The sequence below is a fragment of the Tupaia chinensis genome, unplaced genomic scaffold, assembly GCF_000334495.1.
Source record: "Tupaia chinensis unplaced genomic scaffold, TupChi_1.0 Scaffold143730_1, whole genome shotgun sequence".
NCBI classification, from domain to species: domain Eukaryota; kingdom Metazoa; phylum Chordata; class Mammalia; order Scandentia; family Tupaiidae; genus Tupaia; species Tupaia belangeri.
Genome location: NW_006203579.1, coordinates 195416 through 209040, shown reverse-complemented (window position 1 = coordinate 209040; position 13625 = coordinate 195416). Strand labels below are relative to the sequence as shown.

The following is a 13625-nucleotide window of genomic DNA, read 5'->3' as shown; positions in this document are numbered from 1 at the left end:
AGGGAAAGAATATTACAGGAAATTGAGTCTGAAATGGTGACCAGGTGTTATCCAGGAAAAGAAATATAGGAAAGGAGACAAATGGAATTAAGGCACTAAGGCAAGAAATCAGTAGAGCGGGGTAGCGACACTATAGTTATTTTTGAAGTATAAAATATTGCCTAGAAAATGACAGAAAAAAGGGGCTCACTAAGTATGTACATGTATTCATGTGTGTATGTATGTGTGTACAAGTGTATGTATGTATGTAAGTGGATTCTGGTTTTCTCATTCTTAGATTTTGCCACAGTTCTCTTATTGGAAATTAGAATTCTCTCTCTATGCAGAGAACATTAGCTGCTATATCATCACCTTTATATGACAGCATAAGGAGTTACTATTAGTGATTATAATGACCTGGAATGTGATACTATATATACTTTTTACAAGGAGAGTTTTCTGCAAAGCATGCTCTAGCAGTTATCGCAATGGTTTGAGTGTGTGTCCCCTCCAAAATTCATGCTGAAACTTAATCCCTTTTGTCATGGTGTTAAGAAGAGAGGCCTCTGAGGAAATGATTATGTCATGAGGGCACGACCCTCATGGATGAATTAATGCCCTGACTAAAGCAGCTGCAGAGAGACTCGGCCCCATTTTGCTCTTCTGCTCCTTTGCCTTGTGAAGACGCAGCATTTTTTCTCTTCTGTGGATGCAACAACGAAGTGCCATCTTGGAAGCAAGGAGGTGGGCCCTTAATGAACACTAAGCCTGTTTGCACCTTGATCTTGCACTTCCCAGCCTTCACGTCTTTGAGAAATAAATCCCTGTTTTTATCAATTATTCAGCCTCAAGTATTTTGTTACAGCAGCGCAAACAGACTAAGACAGTATAATTGTAGGTCAGCAGTAAGTTGTGTAAGTGCCTTAGTATGGATGGTTGCCATTTGAGGATGCTTCATTACTCCTTTTACCAAAAAAAAAAAAGGTCTATTTGATTCTTACTGTACTATTAATATTTGTACTATTAATGTTAAAGGATAAGGTTCATATCTATTTCAAAAAATTGGTCTCATGAATTACTTCTATTTTAGAAACCAAATGCTATTGGCATTTTACTATTTAAGAAAGCTATGTAGGTCAATAACTGCCCTGAATAGACTGGGAACTATTTAATAAAACAAGTGAATATTTAGGAAAGGAAGTTTATATATATATATTTGTTTTTGTTTTGTTTTGTTTTCGCTTTTTGCATACTTACAGTCACGGTTGCTTGGGAGGCTGAAGCAGGCTTGTGAGTTCAAGGCCAACCTGAGCAACAGAGTGAAAAAAAAAACCTGTCACTAGAAAAAAATTCTATGTTGCTTGTTGTCGGGAAGGTCACTCAGCATCATTTATGAATGGTATTTGATTTTATGCATCTTGACCTGTGTTAAAACAAGTTGAAAAGTACTAATTAACATAGGCAACATAACAAGCCATTAATAAATTGTCTTTTCAAGAACTTTATACCATAGTTAAAGAGCTGATTCATATGCTCAGAGGATAGCCTATAATATTGAGTAAGTATTGAGTACTAGCTAAGTGCTCTGGACTGTCAATGATATACCTGCTTAGTGACTGTTGCCTTTGATTTTGCAGTAGTATTTAATTTTCTTTAGGAGAGCTACATCTTTCCTATTTTCATTCCTCTGGGGTTCTTTTAAGTATCTTTTCCCATCCCAAACATTTACAGAGAACCAGGTTTGACTGCTCAGATTTCATCACTTGTGCTAAAAAGAAGTGCCTACTCACTGCAGTCAGCAGTAAGTTGTGTAAATGCCTTAGTATGGATGGTTGAAGTGGTAGAATGTAAGTTTGAAGTTGCTAGTGACCACCTTGGTGACAGCCTACCTAACAGACAACAAAAGACAGTAGATCTTCAACTTTGCAGTGATGTCAGGCAGTAGATGTTCTCCACTAAACCAGTTTTAGTTATATTCTCTGTCACTTGTCATGGTTCATGATAGAAACAGAACCAATAGGATGCATATACAGAGAGAAAGTTACTTATTTTAAGGAATTGGCTTGTACAATTATGAGGGCTATCATGTAAGAATTCTACAGTACAGGCTATCAGACTAGAAACTAAGGGGAGAGTTGATATTTCAGTCTTCAGTCCAAAGAAAGAATAAAGGAAAATCTCTTTTTTCTTGGGAGATAAGTCTTTCTCTTACAGCTTTCAACTGATTAGATGTGGCCCACCCACAGGATCAAGGGTAACCTGATTTACTTTACAGGTTTAAATTTTAAATCATACGTAGAAAATACCCCATAACAACATTTATCTAAGCTGATGTTTGGCTAAATAATTGCACCTGATAACCTAGCAAAGTTAACACATAAAATTATCAGAAAGCCATGGCTCATCTACACAATAACTTCTTTTTTTTTCTTTTCTTTTTTTTTTTTTTGGAGAGGTTTTCACTATAGGGTACGTGCGCTCGCCAGACAGACAGAGAGAGACATAGAGACAGAAAGCGAGAAATCACCCCCAGGGGGGATGGTCACGCCACAATCCCTTCTCCTCCATTCTCTTCTCAGGATCTTGGGCATGCATGCACACGTGCCTGGCATGAATTTTAAGCCACCGGGTCTGGGACGCAAACCGCGGTCAACTACGTGGGAGTCCAGCAACATAGCCATTATGCTAGCTGCTGGTTCCCACACACAGTAACTTCTATAGATGCTCAGGTGTTACAGAAATCATCATGAGTTGGAGATAGTCAAGCGATGTCATCAAAGGGATGTGCTACTTCAAGGTATGTAAGAAAAGTCACCCTCTACTACGCTGCATTTATAAAGTAGAACTATCTCTCATGGCTTTGGGAGAGCTGAAGAAGCTAACATTGGGCTGCTGGAAAAGTCATGATGCATTTTCGCATAGAAAAACATGCTGTGTATGCAAAAATGCGTCATGATTTTTCCAGCAGCCCAGTGTTAACTTTTTCAGTCCTCTCAAAGCCAGGAGAGATAGTTACTTTTCCAACAACCTAGTATCTGTAAGGCCAGTACATGGGAGGCTGCTAAATGTTTAATTTCCTTTCCTTTTTTCCTTTTTTCTATAATTGGGGCTTTGATTAAGACTGGTTCTATACCATAACCTAGAATTTTGTGAAGTATTTTATGGTGAGGGTTTCCGGTTTAGAGATTAGCTAGTTTCACATGGGTCAGAAGGCATTCCAAAAGACTAGAGCTCAAAGTGACCTCAGAGAGACCACCTACCCCTCTACCTATTTTACAAATAGGAGCTTGCTCTCTATAACTTCTCTACTTTTTTTAAATTAGGTTTTTATTTTAGTTTTACCCTTTCAAGCCGCTGATTTAAATATCTATCAGTTAGATTCCTATATATATTCTCAAGTAAGTACAGCTAAAAGATGTCTCAAAACAGTTGAAGTTGGTAAAAATGATGAAGTTACTTGTGATATCATTCCTGAGACCAGATAGGAATTTGATCTTGCCATTGGAACATTATTTCTAAGATATACAAAGCAAAAATATGTACTAGCCATTTCTACATAACAAGTCTGTTTTGTGAGCATGGTATTGTTAGCATACCTGTCCAGATGTTTAACTTACTATTGGAGAAATGGCATAAGGCTTGGGAGAAGTTGGCGATGACCTTTATAAATCTCACCAAATCTAATCATTCAGTCCTGAATGTCCTCCAGATTATAACTTCAGGTTACCAAGGGCTAAGATTTTCAGGACAGGCTTTAGAGTGGAAATTCCCACCATTGTTAATTTGTAGGAAGATGTTTCGTCAATCATTTCACACCTGACACTCTGTCTCCCAAGCACTTGACAGTCCCTCACTTGGGCTCCTTCTGAATGTTACACCTGGATTGTCAAATACCACTTCAGACTGGATATATGCCCCCAAAAGTCATGAGCAACTTCATAGAAGAGTTCTGTCTGACATTTTCAAGTGCAACTCACTTGAACTCGTAAAAGTCAGGTGTAAATTGAGAATGGATTTACACCTAAGCCTTTTTGGTTGATTTCGGTATTTATTTGGAACTGACATTTGGAGAATAACTCAATTGCCCTTCAAATTGGTCCCCTGCTCCCTCCAAAGTGTGTGTGTGGGGGGTGGAGGGGCAGGGAAGGGGGATGGGGGAGAATGGTTAGTGTCCAAATGGCTAGGGCAGTATGCTTTCTGTGAATTTCAGGTGCTGTTATTTATTGGGCTTGGACAAGTTTAGAATGGAAGTCAGCAATATGTGATTTCACCAGTGTACCCTTGTGGGCAAGAGTTGGACTCTGAATCACATTTGTTGCCTGAAGATATTAATGATTATGTGGCTTGGCCTCCTAGGCTTGATTCTTCAACAGTAGTATGCTGATTATTGGCATTCGGGACATGGCCGGTGTCATACAGCTGAATCTCTGGGTGGATTCAGAGCATCCATGCAGGCTTTTGCCTCTGGATGAGCTGATGAAGCAGATGACACCTCTTCCCATAATGCTGCACCAAACAGATGGAATGGCAAGCTGTCTGTGACTCTGAGTGTCTCTAAGCAGGAACCTGTCCTTCCGCAGACTGCAGACACTCTGTTTTTATGAACTCTGCTACTCAGCCACGGAGATGGCACAGGAGTAGATGAGGCACCTAAGCCGGTGCATCGCCTGAACTGGAGAGTTAGTGCTCATCTGAAATCCACCAGTTACAAAAGTCCATATGCATTTCTTTTTTTCCCCTCAAAGGCAAAATTAGAGATAGAATAGCCTTATAAAATCATGTCCAATACTCTTCTTCTAGAGACAACAAAACTGTAATCCAGAAGAGTTAAGTCCTTTACCTAAGGTTACATAGTGGCAGAGATGGGGCAAGAATTTCAGGTTCTTTTAAGTCATATGATTATCCTTAATAGAGGGTGACTAGTGAATACATGATCTGGATTGCAAGCATATGAGAAATCTAGAGGTTTTCATCATTTCCAACAATGTAAAAGAAGTTGAATCTGAGAAAAAAGACTCCATGACCTCATCCTGTATTTATTTTGTTTCTCTTTGTAAATTCTTAGAAATAGGAACTCTTGTATTTCTGCTATGTGTTTGTGTGTGTGTGTGTGTGTGTGTGTATGTGTGCGTGCCTGTGTGTGTGTTTATGTATATATATATATTTTCGCCTTTAAGTTGGTGTGCAATTAGCCTGTCATCTGATTCACTGAGATAGAGTTAAAATAAATACCCGCAGGGGAAAAAAAGAAGGAGAAAGAATTTTATCATCTATATGGATCAATTCCAAGGGTTCGCTTTGGTTTAGTTATTAGTTTTCCTTACAGCATGAGATAGTCAATTAAACCTTCCCTCAAATTGGCCATAACTGTTGATGAAAATTAAAGAAATTGCATTTTGCAAACCATTTCTGTCAAGGAATCTAATAATGGATGCAATGAGAATGATTCTTACCTATGCACCCAATTGAACATGTTTGCTCTAGTTTAGGTTTGGTTTCTTGCCCAGATTCACCATGGCAGATGCAAAGTGGCTGGAATGTGGGATCAAATGAAGTGGCTTACAGACAAATGAGTATTTTATAGCAATGTTTTCACCACCAGCTTGGTGGTGTTTGGGATAAAATCTTATAATATGCAACACCCACATTTTCTCTGTGAAATAGGAGTACTGAGGTATGAGTCCAGTCTGATATTCCTCTGTTCTCTTCAGAGAATACACAAAGTCTTTTCACAGTCTTTGTTTGAGACCTTCTCTATATCTTTTGATATATGCACTCAGCAACTGTGGAATAGGTATGGGTAGGGATAATCCACTCTAGTAAGTTTTTCTAGTGTACTGAGTAGGTACTGATTATTGGCATTGATCTAAGTCCTGAAAATAAGAGAGAAATCAGATATAGATGGTCCCTTACTTAAGTTATGGACTAGTACAAGAGATAAGGCAGGAATTAGGAAGAAGACATAAATGAGGATAGCACAGCACAAAGTCTTTAATGAAAATACAGTGATTTTCCCCCACTCTGGTATATCAGGGATGAAAAGCATTTGACCTGCAAATTAAAATGTTCACTTATCCAACTTTCGTGCTACTTTCTTTGTGATTGGCTTGAGCTAGAGCTAAGCAGGGAGGTGAGAAGTGGGTGGAGAGCATCCATAGGATACTAACCAATTCTTTTTTTAGAGAGAGATTTTTGGTATAGGCGTGTGTGCTCACCAGAGAGACAGAGAGAGAGAAAGCAAGAAATCACCCACCAGTTGGGGATGGCCTTGCCACAATCACTTCTCCTCCATTCTCCTCTTGGGATTTAGGGAACACATCTATATGCACCCAGTATGAGTTCCAAGCCACCTGAGTCCAGATTTTGAACCATGGTTGACTACATGGGAGTCTAGCAACATGACCATTACACCATCTGCTGGTCCCAATACTGACCAATTCTTCACAGGCTAGACAGAGCAACAACATACCACGCTTTACTAGTGAGATAACTAGAGCTCAGCAAGGTCAGTAACTTGGTCAAAAAGACTCTGGGACTTCAGTCCTCTTTTTGGGATTCCCCTTCAACGGTTGCCTTTAGGATTCTTTGACTAGTTAGAATTCTTAGGATATACAAAACAGAAACTGACTCTGAATTATTTAAACAGGAAAGGGATTTATTTAAAAAGTAGCAGGAGTTCCTAGAACTATACAGATCTTGCAAAGCCAGATTCCAAGGACAAGAGCCAGGGTAAAGTTAAAGATGTGAGTAATAATAACATCCACAGTATTCCCAGGAAAGACATGGCTAATGGCATGAATGAGCTCCAAACTTTGTTATTATTTTTCTCTCTCTGCATCATTGCTTAGTATCCAACATCTTAGGGAGAATGATGTTATTAACGTAGCTGGAAAGGTGTGCAGGATCCACCCCTTTGTTGTAGGAGGGCTGGGCATCTAGTTTCCTAGCACTCATAAGGGAAGACATAACGCCACCAAATGAAACCAGGGAGGTGTCCAGGAAAGGACATATGTCTATTATGGGAATAATAGCCCATGTAATAAAATAATAATGTGCAAATAGAGATGCAGATGGATACAGTAGCAAATGATTTTTGTAAGCCTGAATGAACTGGTGTATTGGGTTGTCAGAAAAGTCATGATGTATTTCTATGTAAAAATGTGTCATGACTTTTCTAATGACCCAATAGTATGACATTTTCTCCTTAATGTTTACAATATAGTGTCTAGTTCTTAAATGCTTGGCCAATGTTGGTGAGGTTTAACTAGACTTCTCCCACAAGCTATGACTGCTTGTTTCTCCTTGTGCCCTCTAGCATGCAAATAACTAGACAAAATTTGAAGCAGCTTAAATGTAGCAAATACTTTCTATGAAAGTGTAAAGAGTCACAGTAGGATTTACCCCCAGGTTTTAAGTGTTCTAGGACATCCTTTGGGTGAATGCTCTGCAGAAAGAGAAAATGTTCTTGAGAAAGGATGGTATAATTAATCTTACCTAGGAACTGAAGTACATTGTATCCCTGTGTGTGTGTGTGTGTGTGTATACACATTCATGCACATCTTTCTGTGCATACTCTTGGAAAGATAGTTAAGGACAAAAAGGAGTTTTCCAGCACAAATTGATCACTTTGGGACATTATAATGCCATTAGGGATTTCTTTTATAGCTTATTCCCTATGCAACAACTTTCTGCCTGCCTTTCCAAAGGAGATGTGCTACTTAAAATAGATTTCAAATGCAAACTCTATCTTCATAGAGTAACTTTTTCACTACTCTCAGAAATGTTCTCTTGGCAAATTTTGTAAGATTTCAAATGGAATGAGAGAATTATTATTCCAAAGATTATATATATGTGTGTGTGTGTGTGTGTGTGTGTGTGTGTGTGTGTGTGTGTGAAGTGCCCACCCCTTTGTTGCAGGAGGGCTGGGCATCTAGTTTCATATCTGACTATGACAGATATGAATACACACACACACACACACAAAAAAAAAACACATCTTATTCAGTTATCACTGTGACATGAGATAGTTGTTATTACCTTAATCTTTCAGATGAGGAAACTGAGGCACACAGAAGGCTTGGTAAATTGCCCAAGATCTTCCAGTGAATAACTCCTCTGTAGCACTTCTGTAGTCTTCACATGACTATTTTATTTATTAAACTAAAGGTTTCTTAAGGGCAGTAATGGTTTATCATTCATACTCACATTATGTATGCCTAATGTGGTAGAAGACAGATTGAATAAATAAATGAGAAACAATGTAATACAATATAAGGATATAAGGATGCAATGTTTGTGTATCACCAAATATAATCTCTTACGTGATTTGTATTTTCTGATTTTCTTATAGCTTTCATATCTGTTTATTTTCACTTCACAAGAAATGCATTTATTTAGGGGTATTATTAAACCTATGTTTAACTAGAGATTGGAAAGACTATGTAACTTGCTTGTACTGATAGAATTGTAACAGTTTTTAATTATAATGGTATCTTGTGCAACCAAAAAATTTTCACTCATTTCTAGAAATTTAGAAATTCTGTAAACCACATTATTACCATAGGATCACAAAACTAGAAATTGTGAATTAAAAAACTACAAAAGGGGACCAGTCCATGGCATAATGGTGAAGGTGCTGGATCCCACATGGCCAACTGTGAGGTTTGGGTTTAAGTCTCAGATCCAGTGGCTTGAAAAACATGCCAGGCAGTGTGTGTGCATACCCAAAATTACAAAAGAAGAAATGAAGAAGGAATTGCAGTGTGACCATGCCCCGAGGGATGATTTCTCTTTCTTTGTCTTTGTCTGGTGAGCACATGTACCCCGCAAAATTTAAATGAAAAAGGAAACAAACTACAAAGAAGTTATTAAACTTAAACATTGAATGAAAGAAGAAGACAAAATTGCAATCACTGTTACTTGTACACCAGTAATAACAGCACAATATATTAAACTTAACAGAAAATGCAAAAGCCATTTTAAGAGGAAAAAAAATAAGTTTAGATGTGTGTTAGACTAAGAAAAATTAAAAATAAAAGAGCTAAGCAATACACTACATTTTTTAAGAGATGGTAACATGAAATATAAAGAAAGCAGGAAGAAGGAAACTTCAGTTTGACAAATCTCCATGTAATGACTGAGGAAGAGAGAGCAGAAGTCCTAGCCCTTCACAAGGTGAAACTGATATATGACCCACTCCTTCTTTGAGATTCCTTTAAAGAAAACAATGATAAGATAAAGTAATAGAAATAGAAAAAAGAGAATAGCACTCTAAAAATTAAATCAGTTTTAAAACTACAACAAAGGTTATTGCCAATGACTTTAAAAAGAGGAGTAAAAAAAGGAGTATGGCTGACTTGAATAAAGCAGTTTACCAATGCAGTGTGACAAGACTGGCATCCTTTGCTGGAAGAACTTTATGTGGTACAGGCTCCAACAGTGGTTCTCTTTCACAGGTATTAAAATCCCCTATAAAATTTGTTGAAACCCCAATCACTATTCCTATTCTCAAAGCTTCTTGCTTAGTGGGGCCTAAATATTTGAATTTCTGGAGCCAGCAGATGGCAGAGAAGTTACATTACTGGACTCCCACTTGGCTGATCATGATTCAAGTCCTGGTCCTGGTGGCTTGAAAATCATGTGGGGCATATATGGATATGCACCCAAAATCTTGGGAGGAGAATGGAGGGAAAGGAATTGCAGCATGGCCACCCCCCTGCAGGGTGATTTCTCACTTTCCTTCTCACTGTCCTTCTCTCTCCCCAAGCACATGTGCCCTAAGGTAAATCCTCCTAAACAAATGTCTTTTTTAGGTTCCCCAGTGATACAACTGCTGGTCTAAAAACCATGTTCAGAACTACTGTGCTAGAATGTCAGGAGCCCTCTTCTTGGGATTCCCTTATCAACAACTTGTGAGCAGAGAGCTACGTCTCTGGTGGTCTCTGGGGTTTGTTCTTTAGTTAAGAGAGAATTATACAAGCCTAGGAAAAGCATGAGTAGCTAGCCACCTGTTTGGACTGCATATTATCTGTTCAAATGCCTAAAATACAAATTTAGGTATGAATCATAGTATTCACTAATGCATATAAACATGCATTTATAGGTTCAGGTTAGTGTGAGATGGGAACATTTGGAGAACCCGAAATGAGAAATGTTGAATAAAAGACCTTAATGTGTAATAAATATTTATTAAAGGTGGTTATAGATAATGATAGTTGAAGTTTAAGTTTTAAGAAGACTTTCTTATGGGACATTAATATACATTTTTTTTAAGGTTTTTGCCTTAGAGTATATGCACTTGCCCACCAGAGAGAGACAGAGAGAGAGAGAAAGTGAGAGATCACACCCTGGGGAGGGAGGGTTGGCCACACCACAATCCTTTCTTCTCCATTCTCCTCCTGGGACTTCAGGCCCGTGTGCTAATGTGCCTAGCATGATTTTCAAGCTGCCAGGTCTGGGACTCAAACTGCAATCAGCTATGTGAGGGTCTGGCACCTGCTGGCCCCAATGTACATTTTCTTTAACCATCTCTAGCTGCATCCTAAAGACTGTGGGAGTAAAGATCAGATCAAGGATCACTAGAGCACAGTCTTAGACATACATTAAATCTGAATTCTAAAGAAAGTGTTGCAATTTAGAGAAATATGTATCGGCTTTATGAGGCATTAAGTGTAAAGTTCTTTTGTACCGTTGTGAAGGTTAGACATCTATTAACCTAGTAGAATAGCCAAATGACTTTAGAAGTCCACTTTTAAAATATGCTTTATAGACTAGGGGAACCCATAATGCGTAATGAATGGACATCACTTTTGTGCCCGTACATCCTCTGGCTAGTACATCCCGCCACTGTCATCAGTGAAATCTTGACACCCATCCACTCAATTACCCCTTTTGCCACTTTTGAGAAAACAGCAGTGTGATTTCATTAGGAAAAATTATGCATGTGAATATTTTGTTAGTTTTAAGTAAAATACAAATCAGCGTAGTGGAAGTGGCTGTGCTGACTTTTTAGTATTTGATTCCAAAGTCACATTTGCAACTCACTTTCACTGATGAACCGGCATCCTGTGTCATCACGTCAGACCTTGTGGTTTACCCACTTTATGTACTAGTGGGGAGATGAGGGAGGTGGGGACATCACTCCAAATGAAGCATACAGCAGTTTGTTATTCAGGTGAGATCTACCTGCGGTTTTTTCATTTCACCCACCATAGCAAAATATTACCATGTATAATCTGCGTATGTGGATGGGTACTCACATACAATTCTTCCAACTTTTTGCATACTTGAAAATTTGCACAACAAAATATTAGGGGAATAAATAAAAGATCGTACAGACTCCAGGGTCAAATTGCCTAGATTCAAATGCCAGTTTTCCTGGTATGACCTTGGGCAAGTTCCCTAACCCCTATGTACCTCAGTTTCCTCACCTGTAAAATGTCACTTATAGGATGGCAATGAAATTTATGTGAGTTAATAATTCTGTAGTACTAGAAGAGTATCTGGCATTAGGAAACACTAGATTGTGAGAGAGGGGTGTAGTTAATAGCATTAAATAATATTTTTTTATAATTTTGCTGCAAACCATAAAAAATAATTCAAAAAATTTAAGAATAATTTAATTCAACTATGAATTTAACTCTCTTAATTCCCAACCAATAGCACAGATAGGAGTGTAAAGAATTTTCAGCTAGCTAATAGTAGAATCAAAACTATACATCAAATTTTCCACTTGCAAGTCCCTTATTATTGCTAACATACTGGAATTTTTTCTTTGGCAGGGGTAGAGAAGAAAAATTAGCCACTTTTATGATTCTATCCTGTTCTGTTTAACTTAATATAATATTGTTTGATGCTCTTCAGTTAAATATTTCAACTTTTACACATGTGAAATTTCACAAAGTTGGGCACCAGAGTTCATATACTCAAATACTTGCAAGTATAATTAATACTTTAGCTATAAGTGATGCTAATGAATGAGTCTGGAAATAATATAGTTTTACTATTTTAGTTTTACTTCTAATCTAGTCATTTGAGATAAAATTTTATGAAAAAAAAAATTGCTGGGCCAGCTTCTTGGAACAACAATGACTGCTCAAGAGAGGCTGGACCCCATGACTCTCTTGCAGGTCAGCCTGAAAACATGCCAAGCACCTGTGTGAGGGCTGTAGATGCAATTGGCTAGAAGGCAGGAGGAGAGGGATTGTGGCATGACCAGAACCTGTGAAGGGTGCCTCTCTCTTCCTCTCTCTCTTTTGTGCACATATATGCTGTATCATGAAGAAAACAATAAAAATAAAAAGATCACTTGTCCTATATAATACCAATCCATTTACATCTTGGTTCTTTTGAGTGCTGAGAAAATAAAATATGAATTTAACAAGTTACCTTCAGGCTAGGAAGCTGATCAAATGCATTATTCTTAAGATTGTCCCCTGTTGTATTTTGAAACTGAAGTGGGCTAATTCCATAGTTACTATTTACTTAAAAATGAAAACTAAGTGGCATGGTAGAAATATATACCCCACAAATAATAATGATGATGAAATATCTTCACTTGCTAATGATACAATGGCATTTTTAAAAAGAAAATGAGGTTTCCAAAAAATTTAGTCATTTATATATAAATATTACCTAAAATGTGATCTATTTACTCATAAGAAATAGTTATTAAAAATAGCCCTTATTGGGGTGCCAGTAGGTGGTGTGGCAGTTAAAGGTGCTAGATTCCCATATGGCCTACCATGGTTCGAATCCTAGTCCTGGTGGCTTGCTTTTTCTCACTCTCTCTCTGGTCAAGTTAGAAACAAAATAATAATGATGATAATAAATGAAATGAAATAAAATAATTTTAAAAATAAGTAACCCATACTGGGGGCCAACAGGTGTTGGACTCCCATGTGGCAGACTGCTGTTTGAGTCCCATACCTGGTGGCTTGAAACTCACACTGGGTGCATGTGTGTGCATGTCCAAAATCCTGAGAGGAGAATGGAAGAGAAGGGACTGGCACATTGCTATCTCCCCTAGGGAGTGATTTCCCACTTTCTCTCTCTCTGTCTCTCCAGTGAGTACCTGCATCCTATAGCAAAAAAATGTCTCTTAAAAAAATAAGTATGGTGCTTGTTTCGGCAGCACATATACTAAAATTGGAACGATACAGAGAAGATTAGCATGGCCCCTGTGCAAAGATCACACACAAATTCGTGAAGCATTCCATACTTTTTATAAGATACTTAGGGATAAATCTAACCAAAGAAGTTAAAGACCTCCACAAGGAAAACTATGAGAAGCTAAAAAAAGAAATTGAAAATGACACAAAAAAGTGGAAGGACATCCCATGTTCCTGGATTGGAAGAATTAATATAACCAAAATGGCAATTCTACCCAAATTAATCCACCTATTTAATGCAATGCCAATCAAAGTACCAGACACATTCTTCACAGATTTAGAAAAGACAATCATAAAATTCATCTGGGATAATAAAAGATCCCGCATTGCCAAAACAATTCTACAAAAGAAGAGTGGAGTGGGCGGCATCTCACTCCTTGACCCAAAAATATACTACAAAGTTGTGGTAATCAAAACAGCATGGTATTGGCACAAGAACAGACATGTGGACCAATGGAACAGAATAGAGTCCCCAGA

At 37.9% G+C, this 13625-nt stretch overlaps 1 non-coding gene and 1 pseudogene across 1 annotated transcript; one reads left to right on the top strand and one right to left on the bottom strand.

Moving 5' to 3' along the window:
• Positions 1 to 3788, bottom strand: part of LOC102485722 (60S ribosomal protein L18a-like) — a 17925-nt pseudogene extending 14137 nt beyond the window's left edge.
• Positions 3789 to 13095: 9307 nt separating this feature from the next.
• Positions 13096 to 13202, top strand: LOC114005391 (U6 spliceosomal RNA). The gene has a single exon (XR_003547251.1). It is a non-coding gene; the product is annotated as a U6 spliceosomal RNA (small nuclear RNA).
• The last annotated feature ends 423 nt before the right edge of the window (positions 13203 to 13625 follow it).